This window comes from Elephas maximus, chromosome 17, assembly GCF_024166365.1.
Source record: "Elephas maximus indicus isolate mEleMax1 chromosome 17, mEleMax1 primary haplotype, whole genome shotgun sequence".
In the NCBI taxonomy this organism is placed as follows: Eukaryota; Metazoa; Chordata; class Mammalia; order Proboscidea; family Elephantidae; genus Elephas; species Elephas maximus.
Genome location: NC_064835.1, coordinates 21,562,246 through 21,569,150, shown reverse-complemented (window position 1 = coordinate 21,569,150; position 6,905 = coordinate 21,562,246). Strand labels below are relative to the sequence as shown.

At 39.7% G+C, this 6,905-nt stretch overlaps 1 pseudogene; it reads right to left on the bottom strand.

Annotated features, from left to right (window-relative positions):
* Nucleotides 1-256: 256 nt before the first annotated feature.
* LOC126061057 (olfactory receptor 150-like) lies at nt 257-1,207 on the bottom strand (annotated as a pseudogene).
* Between the last annotated feature and the right edge of the window lie 5,698 nt (nt 1,208-6,905).

Genomic DNA, 6,905 nt, shown 5'->3' with positions numbered 1-6,905 from the left:
AATCTCCCCACGTGAAGGCCTTTGAAGATTTTTAAGAAAATGACTAAAGGTAATATGGGTTACTTACTATGGGTGACCTCCAGGATTTCCTAGAATTGACACTGCCCTCCATGTGACAGCTCTCTATGTGACACTATGAATCTAGTCTTATCCTTGGGAGCTTTCTTTCAAATAATCATGTGTTACAATAATCTTGTTGCTTCTATATACATGTTGCATTCTCTGGACCTCTACCTAACTGAATCTTCTCCAAGAATTAGAAATCTTTGCTAACACAAAATAGTCTTTTTTCAATGATTTTCCTGAGAGCAAGTTTGACATCCTTATTCCTCAGGCTGTAGATCAGGGGGTTCAGCATTGGCACAATATTGCTGTAAAACACAGAAGACACTTTGCTTTGGACCGTGGAGCTGACATTTGATGGCTGCAGGTACATGAATGCTGTGGTAACATAGAAAATTGTAATTGCCGTGATGTGGGAGCTACACGTACTGAAAGCTTTGGACCTGCCCTCAGTGGAGCGAATTCGCAGGATGCTGGCAATGATGGAGACATAGGAGCCAAGGATAGTCAAGGTTGGTGCAAGAATATTAAATACACCGAGGCACAAAATGACCAATACATTGGCATAAGTGCTAGAGCAGGAGAGCTCCAATAGCAGAAAAAGATCACAGAAGTAATGATGGATTGTTTTAGCTTTACAGAAAACCACTCTTAGCATGCAACCTGTGTAAGCTGTGGAACCAATGAAGCCCATCATATATACCTCAATTACCAACCAGGAGCAGACCTAATTAGACATGGTGACATTGTAAAGCAGTGGCTTACAGATGGCAACATAGCGATCGTATGCCATCACAGCCAACATATGACTTTCTGATACAATAAAAAAAATGAAGAAGTAGAGCTGAGTCATGCATTCGGGGTAGGAGATGGTGTTCTTCTCTGTCACAAAGTTTACCAGCATTTTGGGGGTAATGACAGTGGAATAGCAGAGATCAATGAAGGACAAACTGCTGGGGAAATAGTACATGGGGGTGTGCAGGTGAGAACTGAGCCCAATCAGTGTGATCATGCCCAGGTTCCCCACAACTGTGACCACATAGACTCCTAGGAAGAAAAGAAAGAGGGGCATCTGGAGTTCTGGTTTGTCTGTTAGCCCAGCGAGGATGAATTCGGTCACTGTGGAGTGATTTCCTGCTGTCATTTTCCTCTGGGAATTCTATGGAGGAAGAGAAGAAGAAATTTGAGGTAAGCATTTATTTATGCAGTGTGGAACAGGTGCAAGTCTTATCATTCAGGTATCTCCAATTATCTCCCCCGTCCCTGCTCTGTGTTGGAAGTTAAATAGTCTGGGATTTTAGTTTTACGGGTTATGCAAATAAACATCAGATGGAATTTTATCTTTTTTTTTTCTGTGCTCTAAGACTGGGTTTTAGTACTGATCAGCCTCTGAACATCCAAAGAACTATTCTGATAACTTAGAATATTGAGTGTTCTGACCCTGGTGGTACAATGGTTTAGCACTGGCCTACTAACCGGAAGGTTGGCAGTTCAAACCCACCAAGTGGCTCTGCTGTTGAAAAACCTAGAAATCTGAATATTTAAAGACTATAGCCTAGAAAATCATATGGAGTAGTTCTACTCTTTCACATAGGCTCGATATGAGTTGAATATCGACTCAGTGTCACCTAACAACAGCGACAACAACAAAGCATTTTCCGTGCCTTATTTGCAATCCTATCAATTCTTTTGCAGAACAAATACAACCAGGAAACGTGTACTAGTTACCATCAAGCTGACTCTGACTAATGCCAACTCTATGTGTGTCAGTGTAGAAGTGTGCTGCATAGGGTTTTCAATGGTTGATTTTTTGGAAGGAGATCAGCATGACTTTTCTCTGAGGCACATTAACCATTTGCACTATCCAGGAATTCCACAAGAATTACTAGTGTACTTGTTTTATATATTAGGCTCACAGTGGTAAAATATTTGCCTGTAGATTGGTGTATTATAAATAAGTCATCAGTATATGACAGAAGTTCTGTCTCTATACAAGTCCTTCCCCACTTCACCTTCTGTTTCTTCTTTTAGCTAGTCATGTCTGCCTTCCTGTCTTATCTATTTATCATATCAGAGAAATCATTCACTGTAATTAAGGTGAGGAAAACATTGGCATAAAGTACAAAAATAATGTATAGACATCTCATGTAGGCTGGTTTCCCTTTTAGAAGAGTATCTTGTCTACTGGCGAAAATTCAAAAATATAGAAATAGTGCCTCTGGAAAGTAACTGAATGGCTAACATTAAGTAGATCACTCAAATTGAGCCTCACATTCAGGAAGGAAGCACATTTTCTAATGAGAAGTCAGAAGTTCCTTTGACTAAAGGTAAAACTCAATCATTCCCAAAACATCATGTGCTACACACTTTTGCATAACGTGACATGGTCCAGGACCCTTGGAACTTTTGTTCTGGAGGAACAGGGCTGCAGAATGGAAATCTTGCATGGTATTTAGGCCATGCCGTCTTTGCATGTCTCAGACATGTTGTCTTGGTGTATTTTGTGCTCACCTTCAAATCAGATCTTTTATCACACCCTTGATGGCATTAAAGACCAAAGCAGAAAGATGTGTGTATCCCTGAGGTATGAGTTTTGAAGGAAGCTGAGGAGTTCCTGGCATGGTATACCATAATGACTGTTCTATGTTCAATAGAAAGAGATCTAAAACATATCATCAACAATTGATGGCATATCAAACACAAGGAAAAGAGTGTTGAGATAAAAAGAAATGTGAGAGTGATACTGTTCAGTGCTTACCATGTGATTTGAACTGTCCTGGCACTTCATAAATATTATTTGATATATTTTCCCCAGCAACCCTATGTGGTATGAGCTTATTATTCCTATTATATACATGAAAAAACTTGAGAGACTCAAGTGAGTTGTTGATGGTGACTCAATGGATTTTCAGTATAGTTATGGATTATGGTTTCCTAATTGTTTCGATAAACTTGACATAGCTATCTATGGGGCAGTTCTACTCTGTCCTACAAGGTTGCTATGAGTCAGAATCGACTCGACAGCACTGGGTCGGTGGGAAATAAAAGTAATAATAAGAGATTTGTACTAATACTGACACTGGAAGAAGTATAACCAGAATGCTCCTTAGAAGTAAGGATGGCAATACTATGTCTTACATACTTTGCACATGTTATCAGGAAGGATCAGTCCCTGGAGAAGGACATCATACTCAGTAAAGTAGGGTGTCTGCGAAAAAGAGGAACACCCTCAATGAGATGGATTGACACAGTGGCTGCAACAATAGACTCAAGCACAGCAACACTTGTGAGCATGGGCAGTGTTTCGTTCTGTAGTACATAAGGTCGCTATGAGTTGGAACCAACTCAACAGCACCTAACAACAACTAATATTGATATCTCCAGGAAATAGCATTCTGCTAAAAACAGAGTATGTGCAAAATACATGCTAGATTCAAAGAACATAAGAGCTGGAAGAAATTGTGTTAACAATAATTAACATTTTTGTATGATTTCAAGTAGAACAACATCTAGATTAGTTCCGACAGAGATGAATCCTGCACTTGCTGTTTAACCTTGCTCCTATTGCTCAAAGAATGACGAATGCATAAAGGGACATAAGAAGTTCATGACTTGGAATTAATCAAAATGCCATTATCTTTCCCAAGTTGTCAAATCCTTCTAAAATTCTTCTATAAGAGCAGGGTGTTATTCTGTCACCAAAGTATTTGTGCTGACACCATTCAAGCAATACCCAGTCTAGCAGAAAGGAGACCCCAGTCTAGCAGGAAGGGTGAAAGAATGAATCAGACCATAAATCGCCATCTTAGTAATCTGTGCCCTAGTAGAATATTTTGCCACTGGCCCTCCTCTGAGTCAGTATTGTACCCCGGGAAAAACTTAAAATCAGCCCTTTTGAAATACTTCATGGGATACCTTATTCTTTCAACCAACTCTCCCCTCAGTCCTCCACCCAGCCCCCTAATGTAATGACGTCTAAAAATTTGCTTTCTCTAACCAAAATTCTTTCTCTGTTACACTGGATAGAAGTTCCCTCATGAGACAGCCATGCACTCTTTCCAGTCCGGTGACCAGGTGCTCCTCCGAAAGTAGAAAAACCTCCTGTTACAGCCTAAGTGGACTGGACCCTTCTCTGTAGTACTCATCACTGACATAGCCATGAAGCTTGCAGGAGTCAAACTGTGGATCCATCAGTCTGGGTCAAACCCTGCCCAGTCTACAATGACAAGAAAGAACGGAAAGCCTAACCCATTGACAACCTGAAGTTAAGACTTTCTAGGGTTAAAAAAAGTAAAAATGTTTTTAATGCTAACCTTGGATGGGGTTAGTATTGGGGCCAGAGATACTTTTGCCCAGGGAATCTCTGTCCCTGAGATAAACATCCCCTGACTTCTTGTTAAAAGATAGGAATTTTTAGATCTAGATCTCTATTGCTAGAGAAGTATTAAACATTACTGATTTCTGTCTGGACAGAGGGTTGCATGCCAACTGGGCCCTCAAGTCCCATCTCATCAGGGTTTGTACTCCCCTAGAAGTATTGAGAAATTTCACCATTTTTAAATACACAAAGAGCTACAATACTCTGATATTTGTAACTGAGGGCCTGTTACAAGATTCATAAAAGATGTGGTTTTTCTTGACTGACCTCTTAGCTGCCAGATTTTACCTGGCTAAAAACCTTATTCATTAGTAAAATTGGATTTGTTGTTATAGGCCAGTTAATCTGTTGCTGTCTCCAGTTTATGCCTGTATGTGAGATGACATTCTCTCTCCGGAGCCAGCCTGTCCAATGGATGGCTCAAACCCATCGCAGGCAGAGGGCCCAATTCTTTTGATTAAAACTTTCTGATCTAAAAGAACAGGTTGAAACTTGGTATAGGTATATGTGGTCATCCAAATTTCAAAGGGGGGAATATGTGACCCCAAATACTCCCCACCATATTTTTTCCCTTTTCAAAGTGGGGACTAAGAGCTTGACATAACTAAGGCCATGATGTACCCATAGGTTCTTCTCCTTCCTCTGCCTCCCCCCTCCTTCACATACCTCTATTAATGACTTTGTTCTTTGTTTTAAACTGATGTAAGTAACCTCTTGTTCTGTCTGACCACCTGTGACTTACAACACCCAGAGGAAAATTAGAGCCCAGGTATCTGATATGTATAAATATCTTTAGCCTGATAAAGAGATGTCTGGCAGGTATCTTTTGCCACTCTCCTGTAATGAATAGCCCCTCTTGACCATACCTCTGCCCAAGTAACTATAAAGACACTTCTAACTCTTATAAAATTCTATATAAGCTTTAATGTAAAATTGCTCTTTGGAACTCCATAGAAACAGTCTGTGTTGCTGTCAGGTCCCCAGTGATATATGCATCTCCTGAATAATCTTTCTCACTCTTTCTGACTTGGGGTAGATTTTATTGTCTGGACTACTCCAGGGCAGGGACCCTATTCAGGTAACAAATATGTAGTGTATAAAAACCATCTAAAGTTAAAATAATGTCTTTTGTAGTTTTTTCTTTTTTTTCTACAAAGAAAGTCTTAAATCACTTGAATCATTTTTCACAAGTTAATAAATTACATTTTAGATATTTCAGAATTCCATTTTGTTTTCAAAAAAGATTTCAACAACTTCTAATAGCTAAGAATGAGAAGTTCAGAAATCAAGAAAAAACAAGTCTAAAAATTAGGAAGAATACCTGCTTAAGAAATCTGAGTGGAACAGAGCTTGAATTTTAAACAAAAATGTGTGTACAGTATACAACAAAAAAACAAACCCACTGCCATAGAGTCGGTTGCAACACATAAAAAAAAAAAAAAAAAACACGTACCCGGTTTAAAAAAAAAAAGCTACTGCCAAGTTCACTCTGACTCATGGTGATCCTGTGTGTGTCAGAGCAGGACAGTGCTCTATATGGTTTTCAGTGGCTGATATTTTTGGAAGTATATTGCCACTCCTTTCTTCTGAGACATCTCTGAATGGACTTAAACCTCAAATCTTTGGTTAACAGCTGAATAGGTTCACCATTTGCACCACCCAGGGACTCCATATATACAGTATAAGAACCAAACCAAACCCATCTCTGATTAGTCCATTCCAACTCATAACCACCCTATAGGAAGAGTTTCTAAGGAGCAGCTGATGGATTGGAACTGCTGACCTTTTGGTTAGCAACTGGGCCCTATAACCACATACCCCAGTCCAAAAAAAAAAACCCGTTGCCCTTGAGTCGATTCTGATGCATACCGACCCTATACTGCCAGGAGCTCCTTGGAAACTATGAGGCAGTTCTACTCTGTCCTAAAGGGTCGCTATGCGTCGGAATCGACTCGACAGCACTGGGTATATCCCCAGTAGTTATACTAAATTACTACCAAGTTGTATCATAAATAAATTTCAAAATGATCTTCAGATACTTTCAGTATAATAATGTAACTCACATGTCTCTAGGGTAATATCCTGGACACCATTAAAAATTATATTCAAATGAAATAAGTATAATCACATGTATTTTGCTCCTATGCTCCTTCCTGCCTGGGTGATAATTCTTAAAACTGAGTAAAGGGTGCTTGTGTTACACTCTGTTGAGTCATTTCACACTACAGCCTGCTTCCCTGCTGTCACCTGGCCCCCATCTGTCAACATAGCTCTGTATTGGCTCTTTCTCACCTTGGCTACACACTATTTCCTGGAACTGATAGGACTGCCCTTACTATCCTTTGTTTTTTTAAGTCCCCGTTAACACATGACTGGTGAATACAATGCACTGTTTTTAAAGGTTTGTGTATAAAGAATTATGCCACAGGCAGAATACAACTGCAAACTGACTGTTAGAAAGCCA